The 14270-nt window shown below is 45.6% G+C and overlaps 1 protein-coding gene across 9 annotated transcripts in view; it reads right to left on the bottom strand.

Annotated features, from left to right (window-relative positions):
- Positions 1 to 14270, bottom strand: part of ANKRD44 (ankyrin repeat domain 44) — a 110473-nt gene that overhangs the window by 74107 nt on the left and 22096 nt on the right. The window contains exon 1 of one of the 9 annotated variants that reach the window (XM_046943566.1): positions 2504 to 14192. The exons of the other annotated variants lie outside the window; for them this stretch is intronic. The gene's annotated coding sequence lies outside the window, so the exon portion shown is untranslated. Of the gene's footprint in view, positions 1 to 2503; positions 14193 to 14270 lie in introns of those variants that run through there. 9 annotated transcript variants of the gene reach the window in all.

Raw genomic sequence — 14270 nt, forward strand, 5'->3', positions numbered from 1 at the left:
AAAGAAGTTATATATTAACCCCTTACTTGCTCTGAAGGCATTAAAGCATCTTAATGAACTGAGCACTTGGACGTATCTGGGAACCACCATTTCCTCAGCTGACAAGGCAGTGTAGCAAGACACACAACTGCACACAGCCCAACAGCAGCACACTGCACCTCCAGCCAGGCAGAGATTGAGCTGATTCTATAATAAAACGTGACCACGATTCATCATTTAGTGAGCTATGTGCAAACCAGAATAAACTTTGTTCTCTCTCCCATAAGCATGCTGCTTGTAAACCAACACAACCCAAACCCTTTGCACTCCTGCCTCCCTGCAACCTCTCACTGCCTTTCTCTGATCACCTTCTCACCATTTCAAACTTGGCCTCTCTTTGCCTCATTTTTGTGTCCCTGGAGCTTTTAGGATAATCCACACGCTGCCAAGGAGTGAAAAGGAAAGGGGGCAAATTGCTACCGTATATTGAGACAGCTGAAACCGTAACAGCGTTTCCTTAGGCAAGCTTTCACAACACTGAAAAAGGAAAAGATTGAGACTGCTTCTTCACATGCACTGCAAGATCGAGCCCAGTGTTTCTGCTCATACCACCTCTGACACATCAGCACGGGCAGTGCAAAGCAAGCCTCCTGGCAGGCCTATTTCAGGCTGCTGCCTTGGCTCCAGCTCCTGGCTGCCTCCCATCTTTCATTACAACGTCTATCAGCTGCCCCAAGAATTGCTTATGTTTCCAGGTGAAAGAAAGGTTACATCCTGCTGTTCCTGGAATTCTGAAATTCTTCTGCACACAGAATACGCTGCAAGTGGACAATGTGTTGTTAGACTTATCGGTTAAGGCACCGAAATAGCTCTTGGCATGTTAAATTTAGATCACTTCTAAAAAGGAAGAAAGCTAAGCAAGTTTAAATGTGCTCGCTCAATGGCCTTTCCTTCATTCTCATTACTGAAGATTGTTCATTGGCATCAATGTGAGGATACATTGCGTTGTTGTCTTTTGTTGGGTTTCTTTTTTTTTTTTAAGTGCTTGTAGACCACATTGGAAAATCAGTTAATAAATACCATTTTGAAGTCACATTAATCAAATGGAGACAAAGACCCAGCATGCCACAGACTAGTTAAAATAAGAAAGCAATTTTTTAAAGGAGACAAACAGAAATATAGCAGCACAACATTTGTTACATTCACCAGCATTCGTTTCCCATTTTAGCACAGAAAAGTCTGCTGCAGACAGCCCAGTGAGACTGGCTTGAAGATAGCTGATCTAATGGCATCCTAACTTTTTCTTGCCCTTTTGATTTTATTTCATCTTAGTTTCTTGGGATTCTGCCTTGATACAAACTGCCTATTGTCTAACAGCTCACAAAGTACACATCAATGATACCAACTAAAAACAATCCTGTGTGCGGGGGAGAATCCTCTGGGGAACAACCAGATTTGTGCTGGCTGCAGCCTTCCCCCATACCCATAGATGTGCTCCACTCAGGGGCCCCACGTCCTCTGGAGACCGCTGACATCCTGCCTTCACCCTGCTGTATCAGTACCAGCAGCAACAACAAAAATAAAGAGGAGTGAAACGGAAATGATGCAAGCTTATCTCCTTCCAGCTCTGCAGCTCTGAAACCACTAGTTACCCTGCTCCTTGGCGAGGTAAGCGCAGCTCTGCAAACCCCCGTGAGCAGCAATGCCTCCAGCACAGCAAGACCTGCCTTCAGCAGTGTGAGGGGACTCCATCCACGCCGTGAGTGCTTCATCTGATACGCCTCAGCCTGCCTCGATACTCATCATGAACTTTAATACAAACCTTTTCATTTTCTCATTTAGAGCACTGTAAAGTGACATCTGATCCTGTAAGATCTCACTCAAAAAGCTTAGGACGTCTGCAGGCTAGCCATGTCTGTTTTATATTAACAAACACACACACACACCAAGAAGACAGCTATGAAGCAGAATGTGCCTTAATAAATGTGCAGATACTTTCTGAACTACAAGTGACTACGAGCATGCTGGAGGCAGGAGCAGAATATATAACCACCCCAACGCCTTACACAAACAGCTGGGCTGAAGGGAGGCGAGGACAGTGTTCCCTATGGAGGAGAGCACTGAATGCCACTCAGCAAGACATTCGAAGCACAGAGAACACAAAGCTGCAGTTTGCAAAGCGAATGCAAGTGAACAACGTTATGAAAGAGGAAGAGACCTCACATTAAGGGTACAGCTTGCAAAACCCAAGAGTCCTTCTGCGCTTAGGCTGCAGCTGGAGGGCGGCACCTGGTGTGGGGAAGCAAATATTCAAGGAACTTGAAGACCAAAATGGAGCTCTTAAGCATGAATTACAGGGAAAATCCAAACAAATCAGAGCTACTCAGCCTGCCCAGAAGAAAACTTAAACGGAATGTGAGAACAAATTACAACATTTAAAAGGTCGATACAAAAAGAAATTGTAGAAAAAAAGAAACCTTCAAGTCACACAGAACTCAAATGGCTGCACCCAAGTGGAACTCACCCTGCTCCATTAAAGCTAATGCAGGGTTACAGTGCATGAGCTGCAGAAGTTCACTTCAAAAACAAATCTAATCCAGTGATAACAGAAAGTCTGTTATCGTTTTTTGCAGGCTTCAGTAGGCAAGGGGTTGAGCATATGAAAGCGAGAGAGCCCGGAGGAAGTTCACACCACACTGACATAAATACAAAGCTGAACCGAAAACCAGTAAGCTACAGCAGAGTGCAATGTCAAAAGAAAGCAAAGAACACGGGCAGCGCAGCCTTCCAGCTGGGTATTACATCATGCAGGGGCAGCTAATTTAAATGGTGTGCCACATGGTGCTAGGGATATTTCAGCTGAAATCAATAAAAAATGCGTATATCACAGAAGTTCAAGGGGAGGAAAGTGTCTGGAGAGAAACACAGTGATAATGGCAGCCCTAACAGACCTTCAGACCCCATTTGGTTCAATCATCAGGAGGTAATTACAGCTGTGGTTCTCTTCCCATGAGCTCACACAATGAGGTTCTGCTCAGGAAGGATGCAATTTGCAGCATGAATTCACATGCTCCCATATTTTGTCTTCAATCTGGTCTTCTGGTGCTCAGGTGACTTCCTCCTGTGCTGCAGGTCACACACAGTGCCCCCTGCAAGGCAGCTTGTCCTACTGCACCCACACGCCGTCCCAACTGCCCATCTTGTATCCACTCCCAGCAAACCCCCCAAACTAACTTTATTCTACTTAGCATGCATCAAACACAATTCAAAGAAATTAAACACGAGTGTTTGTGTCCCCTGATTTCTCTTGGAGGGTCGTGGAGCTGACTGTGCTCTTGAAGGAGACTGTCATCAGCTATCACAATTTCCATAAACTGGTAGAATCCTCTGCAGATTTTCATCTCCCACATTCACCTTCTGCCCAGCTAGTATAAAATTCAAATTAAAAATGTTTGACTCCTGAGGCCAATTACAGTGTTGTTTCCACTAACAGCAGAGTAACAACACGTTGTTACTGACTGATCTGCATGCTCACATTTTGCCTCGTCCTCTGCTCAGCAGCACAAGCACAGAGATTCTGCTCTGAATCTAAAACAGATTAGCTTGGTTCAACATATCCTAATATCCTCATACTCATCATCAACCAAATTGCTAAAGCTGACAGGAAAAAAAGAATTAAGAATGTAAAAATTAACCTTTGCTGATGAATGCAGCGTGAGGTAGCCAGGCCAAACAAATGAAATGGAAATTGAAAATGCTTTCCGAATTGGTTGCAGTTCAGAAACCAGCTCAAGATCTGCCAAGCATGAAGGATCTGATGGTGACAGATCCAGCAGTTCCAAAATGACCCAAGTTAAACTGAAAGTTGAGCTGGAGAGCTGCCCTCTGCCACCCCATACCTGGGGCTATAGCCCAGAGCTCACAGCCAGCCAGGCTGAAGTCAGCACAGTGCTGGTCCTGCAGCCCCCCGCCTCTGCACAGATGTCCCCAGGAGGGCAGTCGGGATCCTCACTGGCCTCACGTATAAACTAATTCAGACTTCTAAGTTGGACATCCTGTCAAGAGAGGAGGTCAAACGCATAAAGCAGTAAGAGCAGAGTGAAACAGGAAATCTTTCATCTCCCTCCACACCACAGCAGCACGTAGATCATGGAGGGGATACATTTCTGATGCATCTAACACCAGTTTCCTGGTCCCCAAAGCTTTTTGAGTCCTACAGGCACTTCAGCATTTCTGACTTTAATATTTCTTATGTCTCTACTAAAGAAGGAATAAAAAAAAACCACAACACACTGAGTGACATCAGATATTTGAATGGAGCTCAGCAAACCAAGAGCAAGACATTTCTAATTGAGGGCACCTTAGAAAGATGCTGCACTGTCACTGTGCTACGTTTCAACTCTGCAGACAGAGCTGTCACTGGCTAACCTGCTGCTCTGACACAGTTTTCGAGAAAAGCCTCAGGAGATACTTCAGGCAGGCTTGTGTGAAGCAAGAAAAAAATCAAATGCCATTTCTGAATGGCTGTGTCTGACTCCAGTAGTGCAGCCCACCTGAGATGGCAGAAGCACCACATGGCACAGCTTGCCCTGGTAGGAGGAAACGACTGAGCGCATGGCAGGCTCTGTGCACTTTTGTGCCAGGGGCCATCTGACTGCAGCTTCATTCTGTTTGCTGTACGAAGAGAGCAGAAGCTGGTCACCCTGCGCTCCAAGCCCGCTGAGCAGTGCTTGATGGAGATAAGGGAGAAGCAATCAGAGCCGGATGTCCCATCAGCCTCCAGCCAGGCTCCACACAGAGTGGATGAGTGCAGTTATGCACAGCCCCAAGCCAGCCCACGTCCAGCACCGTTCCACCCGCACCACCAGTTCTGGCCTTCCTACTGACCGAGTGCAGCTCCTTTCCCTCCTGCCCATTCAGGTCCAGCTGACCCTTCCTGCACGGCTTCCTGGAGGTTATGATAGCTGGGAGAGCAAGTGGCCTAGGGAGGAAACATGCTTGCTAACCACCACAAAATGTCAAGCACTAAAGAGCAAGGTGTTACAAATACTGTGTTCTTTACCATTTTCCCAAGCGTGAGAGTGAAGACAAATGGCCCCAGTTATTCATGACTTGCTGCAGCTTCCCTCCTGGCTATGCTGGCAGCAGTATGGGCTCACCTTGCCACTACAATGTCAGTCTAAACAGATTCGTCTGTTCCAAGGAAGAGAAAGAAGAGGAAGACTACCTGCCCACTGCAACAAGTTAGTTGCCCAGTTAATTACCAATGTTAACTTGCCCAGCAGCTCTCACGCTGCTATCAGGAAGCACAGCCCAGTTTTTGCACATTCACAAAGAACTGTCACATACCTCAGCTTGAAAGCTTATGTGACAGCAATAGGATGGCTTTATGGAAATTAGCACAATCGCTTCAGTTCAAACCACTGTATATAGCACTATCCAAAATACATAACAAGAAAATAAATCCGTGCTTCTAAAATTATAAGAATTATGCCCTGAATTACCAATCTCAAGTAACACTGACCCTCACCGTGGGGATGGTTTCATACATTCTGAACTTGTTTTCAGGTTTTTGCTTTCAAGGCTTGCAAAGTGCTTGAAATAATTCTCCAGTACTTTTTGCTGAGTGACCGCGTTATTAAACTCCCCAAGTAAACTGGCACTTACTGAAGAATTGGTGAGAAGTTCTGAGAATGAATTCCCAGGCACCAGAGCAAACAGAATGATAAGATAGGAAAAATCATTGTGCTTCCCTCTGTACTCTCAGTTCCACTCGAAAAAGGAATTTACGTCAGCAGAGCATCAGGCACTCCCAAGTCTATATGGCATCACCGCGTTGGGACTGACATCTACAGGCCCACCACTAACCCCAAAGGCCAAGTTTCCAGCCTCTCGCTAGTGCTTACTCCCTGCCACCACTGCTCACCTCACCCCCTGCTGCTGCATGAAAACGCATACTTAGTTGGGAGTGAGCCCTGAGGAAAGCAGCTGGATGAGTGACAGCCCAGTTTCTAGCGTGCTGCTGTCCCCTGTCACACCAAACCCCAGCCAACACCCCCAGTCACACAGAAGGCACAGCGACAAACACTCTGCTAGGGGAAAAACCACCTCCCGACCCCTTCCCCAAAGATGTCACTGAATGAAGCAGCCACTAACAAGGCCTCAAGAAGAAAGCAAGCTAACGAGTGGTAAAAATTAACACCAGGAACACAAAGACACTGGGCTGTTCAGAGACTCTCAGGGACCCATTCATTCTTCAATAAGATGCAATAAAAAAATATCAATTCCAGGGTACTTCTTCCTTTGCTCTGGTTTCACAGTGTACATATTTTCTCACCCAGTTTTGTCTAATTTGCACTCTCATTTCCTGCATCTCTTTTTCTTTGCTGTCGCTCCCAGTGAGGCCATTTTTTCCCCAGCAGAAATGATTCATTTTTAATGGGCCCCATCAGTCTTTGTACTGCCCTCGCTTACTGTGAGCAGAATGAACTTCTAACTGCTCTTTTTCCCAAATGATGTAAAGACGTGTTGTTCATCAAACCCTATCTACGGAGAAAGTCTCCTTCTAAACAAGGCAGGAGGTAGCTGCCTCGCTTCAGAAAGCATGAATTATTACTGCTTTTTCAGCATTTTAATTATGTTTTATTTACTGTCAAATAATCTTTCAACGTTAAAACTTGACACCACATAAATCTCCTGGAAATAGATAACATTTACTGTTATTTTTTTGTTTTCTTGTTGCTGTTGGTTTTTTTTGTTTGTTTGTTTGTTTGTTTTTTAGATAATTTTCCTTTTTAGGAAACCCTGAAATGTTTTTCTTATCCATCAACACCCTCCGCCTTGCCTGAAGAATGCATGGCTGCAATTCAGACTGCCTGTCTGCCCCTCAGAACTTGATGTATGGAGCACACTGTCTGTCACCCCAACCTGGAGACTTGGAGCAGCAGTCACACACCACTGAGGCTGTTCTGGAAGTCACCTTGCTTCAGCTCCCTGCGACCTGCAAAAATTCAGGTTCTGCCTATTCACTGCCTCTTAAAACAGCTCTAGAGGTCTGAACACCTGTGTATTACGTTATTTTGTCTCCCTGTTCAGAAACAGCCTGGGCAGGATTGAGCTGTGTTAGGTTCCAATGGCTCCAAGCTCCCAACCTGCCCCTCTGTGCTTGCAGGGCCACCAGGACGAAGCACATGCCATGTCTGCTCCCACTGGTCTCGGGACAAAACCCACCAGTGAAATGTTCAAGAAAACTGCGACAGCCCTGAAAACATTCAGCAGAGAGGGAAGAATTCCTCATACTGCAGTCTGCCAGAGTTTGCCCATTGGAACTCTGATATGGAGCAAAATATATGTATATATCCTCTCTTGCAAGGGTTGAAGCCAGTTAAATTTAGCTTATGAGAGAAACTGCAGTGCAGAGTGCTTGCTGAGCCCTGCACTGGAGTGCTGCTGAAGCTCTGGACATCGACACAAAGATGAAGCGATCCCACTTTGCTCTCAGAGCTCAGCTCTGCAAAAGTGGAAACGTATTTCTGCCAGGAACATGAAATATGTTCTAACAGTGGGGTCCAAGAGAAAGCAGGTTTAAGACCTCTGCTTTTATAACAAATGCTTTAATAACAACATTTTGTTCACTTGATTGCCTTGAAAAATAAACAACTGCCATAAATGGATGGCAACAATATACAGATTTCTTGTAAACATTTCCTCAAGTACTCTGAAGAGAGAAAGCTTGAAGACATTTGCTAACACAGCGCAGAGCTGTCTGTGCTTTGGGACAGCAGCCCTCTTCCTGTCATTATCCTGGTTTATTCAGTGTCAGCGACTCTCTCTGCTTTTCTTGAGATTTCCTAAAAGGTCCAAGGGAAATTGGCTGCGGGGTGGGAGGTGCAAAGAAAAGGGAAAGAAGGCAGTCTGAGAGACCAAATAGCAGCAATATGGGTAAGTGACACGATGCTGTCCTTCAGCTGGGCAAAGTAAAAACCCCAACCCACTCAACTTCAGCTTGAACAGACTTTATAATTTAATCCCAAAGGGAAAATGTCTAGCATATGTACTGCATGGAAGTCATCAAAAGGAAGAGACAAGTCAGAGTCAGCTCTGAGTGTCAGCTGATGCCTCCTCCTCCATAGAGACAAAGATTCTGGACAAAATCTGTCACGTAAAATGGCTTTTCCTAAACACTGTAAATTAATTTTCACAAAGTAATTGGGAAGGCACAAAAGACATAACAGAACACCAAGCTTCTCCCTTTCGGAACACCAGCTTGCATCCAGTCTGTACTGATGACAGACAAACCTGCCACATCGGGCTTACTGGTTGATCTGGATCAGCATTCCTATCACTGAAAAGAACATTACTTCATAGAAAACTCAACTCCAAAGAGAGCGTAATTTCTTAGAAAAGCATGACATGGACAAGGAAATACAGCTAAAATGCCGTTTCCACTTACTGTGACCAATGTAAATCACGTCCCTCAGCTGGAAGCAAGCACCTTACACCTAGGTGATGTTATAGCCTAAGACCCGGCATGGTTCCCAGAAAATTTTTCTCATTTTCAAGAAATCCCATTTATGCCATACACTGGTGCAATTCTCTTAGAGGGCAGTTTCATTTAATCGGATTGTTCTGCAAGGAAGCAACTAAGTAAGCAAGGCAGCCGAGAAGAGAGCCATAGAACAACATCTTTTTTTCAACAGAACTGACAGTTCTTATTTACTCTGAGTAATACTTGGCTGAATATTAAAAGTTTGCAAGAAGCTCAAGACAACCTCTGGTGTTTGAACCAGCAAGCTAAGAGAGAGGGAAGATGACATTCCACTTTTAGTTCTGCTGATGTGACTGCCTAACAAAAGCTTCCTGGTGGAGACTAGCTTAGAAGGGTTTTCAGAATTCCTGTTATTTGTGGGGCTTTCTTTTTAATTTTAGTCTGCATTGTCCACTGAACAACCTAAAATACAGCAGAACTAAATCTGGTATAATTTGGTACAACTGATACAATTTTGTCTATGTTAGGAAGCAAAACAAAAAAGAGGAACCAAACCCAAGTGCCTCGGCCTTGCAACGTCACGTTAAGAAACACTGCTGGTGTAAGTGGAACGTTATGTAAATATAATTCACATGTGGATGCACATCCTGTAGGTGTTTGTCCCCACCCATAGAAATGGTCTCGGTGCAGTTGTGCTTCATCTGTTGGAAAAACTTTCACTTTTACCTTCCCAGGAGGATGGCATTTCTCCTAAAAACTGACTGCTTCATAGCCCAGACCAGTGATTTACCGTCGGGCCAAGGGCAGCTCTTGTACTCCTTCATGTTTTGTTTTGGTGCTTTTCAGGACTGCAGATGAATCCCCTGGGATAGCCAAGGCAGAGGAGCCATGCCCAGCAACAGCAGAGATACTGAAAGATGTGCAACAGAAGAATTACAGCAGCGCAGACATCTGTCAGACACACTCAGTTACTGAGCACCTTCTTGATACCAATGGATGCTGGTACTTCAGGCCAACAACCCCTTGGGTCTCACCCTGGTAACCTGTCTGTGGGCAGCACAGATGGAACTTCTCCCAGACTTGTCCAGGACTGTGACAGATAGTGAAGTTTCCCTGCCAACTAGGTCTGTGAACACTCAAGCCAAGGCAGTGTTGGGATCCGAACCAAGAGCCGGCCCCATCCCCGCAGGTTAGGTGGCAATCAGGCCACGGCCACCCTTGCTGTGAGGAGCAGCAGTGGCGACTCGCACCGCTCTCCTCAGACAGGGCAGTCCTGATGAAAACATCACCGGGCTGAGAAGCAGCTGCAATTCCCGCTTATCTTGCGAAAGTAAAGGTAACACGCAGTCATGAGATAGCACAGCGCTAATTGCCTCATTTCAAGAGCCCTTCAGTCAGGAAGGAGAGAGAGGAAGAATCGTTAAGGCTTCCTAATTATCATTTTTAAACAAGAGCATCACTCCAGGGCTGTTGAGGCCCCCCAACACAGCAGCCTCCAGGCCCACCGGCGAGGCAGCCCAGGGAAGCTGGCCCACAGCCCGGCGCTCGGAGGCTGCCATCTATCACACAGCGCCGCTGGCACGGCTCCTGGAGCCAAGGAGCAAGGAGGAAAATTAACTCAGGTTTAATAAACACTGTAGGGTAAACACGATTTCACACAGACACCAGGCAGAAAGGCTTAGTTCTTTCTTAAAGGCACAATGTCTAGGAAACAGCATGCAGATCGTAAAACAGCAGTCTCCCACAGCCTTTCCTCATGTCTGTCTAAAAGAAAGATCCCCAGGGGTGGTTCTCCCCCCGTTTCAAGCACAGGATCTCAGTGTCTCAGATGACAGCAGAAGGAGATGAGAACAGGTAACAACATCGCACTGAAGGCAAGTATCCGTTACAGCCCAGCAGACAGGAGCGCCCCTTGCATCAGATAACATTTCAGCCAAGACAAAAGCATCACTAGGGCAAGCGTGTTTCCGGACTCTGAAGCAAAACAGAACTACACAGAGTATGTAAAAAGACAGGCCTCGACCTCACAGATCACAGGGAAAAGGCGTCTCCAAGATGCACCAGCACGGAACCCTTTCTGCTGCTTTTGCATGTTTGGTGCGTGGATACTTTAGCGTTGCAAAATATCTGCAAATACACTTGGACGATAATTAAAAAGAAAAATTAATACACGTAACCAGTAGGGAAAAGCATAAAGGCACACAGGACACTTAACTGTCATGTCGTTTTCAGAAAGTATATAAAAAAAATCTCTTCCAAATACAGAGCAAGAAACAATTAAAATGCAGCATCTGAAGAAACTGCAGAGTGAACCTTGGCCCACAAGCACAGCATTCTTCTGTGCTTCGTCAATCTGTTGTACGAAAAGTTATTCCAGCTCTTGATCTACACCTGAAAATCACAAGCAATGTCCTTTTCAGTGCAAGACAGTCAGCACTGTTCTGTTCACATGGCCGCCCCCCTCAGAAGACAGCAACATGAATGCCCTGATTTTGACACTTTGTCAATAAAAAATTCCCGCTGTCAATTACAATTGCTGTCAGAAGCAATTCAAGCTGTGCTAGCTTGAAGTTTCCCCCTAACATGTCGGTAAGTTAACACAAATGCATCCACTGGCTCAGACCACTTCCTCCAGAGCAGCAAGAGGAGCTGCAAAGATATCTTGGAGGAAGTTTTTGCTACCAGGTATCACTGAAAGCGGTTGAAAACACAAGATGCACGAACACAACCGTATCAAAAGGCAAGAAATAGTGCTAAGTAAGTGACAACTCAAACCACTTCGTTCCAAAGTTGTATTTTAGGTTAGTACAAGAGCTGGCAATCTTTGCCTTGGAGGGGCAGTGCGAGAGGCTGACATCCAAATGAGCCCCATTTAAAGCAAGACTAAACTCTGCAGGCAAGGAGGGAATAAATCTTGTTTGTAACTGCGGGTTAGAGATTAATGCCAGCACATTTCATGGGATAAGACAGCCAAAATTTATATAGATATAAAAGAGGATGGATTTTTCACGAGACAGAACAACAAGAGATAAAGGAGGCTCCAGGAAACGTTGGTCTTGCTTCCAAAACATCACGGACACAGACAGGCCGAGGCAGAAAGGAGCCAATACATCTTCATTGCTTCGGAAGTCTGCAGCACAGCAAAGCCATGAGATAATGAAAATGCATGGCAGACAGGAATCCTGTAAACAGCAGAGTCAGATTGTGTAGTCTGTGCTGACAAAAATAAGACCTATAGGCCTGAAGTAAATGAATGAATATGAGAAGGAAACGGGGAAAAAAGGACCAAGCCGTGTGTCTCACTGCAGCAGTGGAATTAAATGCAGAAATACCAGAACCCCTCTGGGGAGTTTCCCCTCTACACACGCTTCCCTATTACTTTGCAACAGCCACACTTCAGCGTCAAGTGGGGAAAAAAAAATGCAAGAGGGCTCTGTCCCAGCTCATAGTCCAATTAACACATGGCAATTCAATAGACTGCAAACTCCTTACAGGTGTTGATTTGTAAATCCATCCATCTTCATTCCTACAAATTTCCAGGAACATTCAGAGTGACAGGTCAGCATTCCCATAAGCACTGCATCAAAACAAAAACAGTTGCCTCATCAGCTCTGGCCAACAAGAGAGATCAATAGGGCTTCTCAATTTAGACTCCAAACCAAATGCAGTGTGTTTCCTTTATCAAAGCAGGCAGATCAATTTTCCGTACTGACAGAGACACAACAGCATGAAGTGGCATAAACAAGTGACAACGCTTATTTTGAAAAGAGAGGTGACAGAAGGCCAAAGATTGATCAGATCAATGACAGAACCTTATCAACCCATATGGCAACTCCTACACCTGTTATTGCCACAGTTTATCAGCAACACAACCATGGCTTTTTGCCACTAGGAAGCAAAGACAGGCTCTTTGTGAACTGAAAAGCTGGCACTGAGGTGATCTTACTGGGCAGCCCATGAGCAGGACACAGCTAAGGGAAAGAGAGGTCCTCCAAGAGCACCGCTGCTGCTTTACATTCCCACCTGACTGCAGACCACTGCTCTCCTGCCCTCAGGTCTGTACCGTCACACATGCTTTACAACAGTCACGTTTATTTTTTGCTTGCCACATCTTCCTGAAAGAAGAACCCAACCCTGTAATGGTTGAGACAGGATTCTATTATTATCTACAGGAAAAGCATAAGATACTCATCTCAGATGCAGCATAAACAACAAATGGGAAGAGGAGAAGATGGGACTGCACTGCAGCACTGCCATTGTGGCAAAGCACTTCCAAACACCAAAGCTCCTGGTGTTTGCCCCCTTCTACAGGCAGGCAAAGCGAGAAGCCATGCCAGGGCATGCTGAGAGGACACAGAACTAAAGGCTGGGCTCACTGTTGGGTTTGGGCCCTGCAGGCAGCAGGCTCCTTCACACAGCACTTCCACAATGTGGAGATCGGCACAGGAAAGAATTAGTTTTCTTTGCATAAAAAGAGGAAAAGGAAAAATGTTTGCTATTCCACAGGCAGGCGATGTCAGCCACACCATGCTCATGTGAGTGCAGCTACGCAGGGCAGAAAGAGGCACTGTGCGCTCAGACACAGCCCAGCCGGGAGGCAAGGTAATGGCCCACAGAAGAGCAGGGCTGTTGCAGACACTGTCACCATCCTTTCCCCCGCTAGGGCAACCACTGGGACCTGCCTGGGGTTGGGGAACTTCTAACAGCAGACAGCAGTAGGGAGCTGCCACCCCAGCCACCTCCCCTGCGTGCCCTCCCCAACAGCACATCCTCTTCATACCAAAGAGAGGAGCATGTCCTGCTCAGGATGTGCTCGAATGCCCAAACATTCCCAAATTATCCTAAAGAAAAATAAAGTCATTGGGACAGACCCTTGCTAAATGTTTTGAGTTTCTTCCACTGCACTAAAAAGCAAGAAAAGTTCCTGTAGAAATACAAGATAACTTCTTGATGTTTTTGAGGGAGGACTTGGAGGTCTGCTGTGAAAAAGCAGGAAAGCATTGGGGAGGAACCATATGTTAGTGTCAGGTAAGAATTCAAGCAGTGGGTCTCCAGGGGAATATGCGTCTCCAGGAGTCCATGCAGCTGAAGCTTACTGAGCAACTGAAGAAAGAGTTCAAGATAAACAAAACATGCCAATGTTCAGCGTCAGGTTTGGGAGCAGCTCCATCACTTCACTGCTCTCGAAAACAGCAGTAGGAAAGATGCACTCATTTATAAATGTTTCACCACCACTTATTACGTGACAGCATATAACCACCCCTCGAAGGAATCCATTTCGGACCTGGGACAAAATTAGATGTGTTACAGCAAGAGTCTTCTTCTGAACATCTACACACTGCTTCCTGCCAGCACAGCTTGGCTGCCATAAAAGAAGGATATGCTGCAATACAGTGGCATTTACTGCAGTTATCCGTTTGCCTCAAAATACTGGCTTCTTCAAAACATCTTGGCTGGAGGAGGGAGGTGACAAATCGTCACATCAAGGGGGTGGTAGGAGGAGGAGGATGGGAATTTCCATTACCAACTACATGTTAGGTAATTCCATCCCTCCAAAAAAAAATCCAATTCTGGAAAACGATGCTATATTAGTATGTAAGAAAAGAAAGATCCTGATTTTTGTGTGTCAAATTATAAGAGCAACACTTGCATTGCTTCTGGGTAAATCCAATCCTCAGCCTGCATGGACACTATCGACTCTGTAGAAGTTCAGCTCCTTACGTCCTTACAAACGACCCTTCTATTTCAGCCCTGCTTGATCATCAGTTCTGATCAGATATTACTTCAGTAAATCAAACAGCTA

The sequence above is a fragment of the Gallus gallus genome, chromosome 7 (genome assembly GCF_016699485.2).
Source record: "Gallus gallus isolate bGalGal1 chromosome 7, bGalGal1.mat.broiler.GRCg7b, whole genome shotgun sequence".
In the NCBI taxonomy this organism is placed as follows: domain Eukaryota; kingdom Metazoa; phylum Chordata; class Aves; order Galliformes; family Phasianidae; genus Gallus; species Gallus gallus.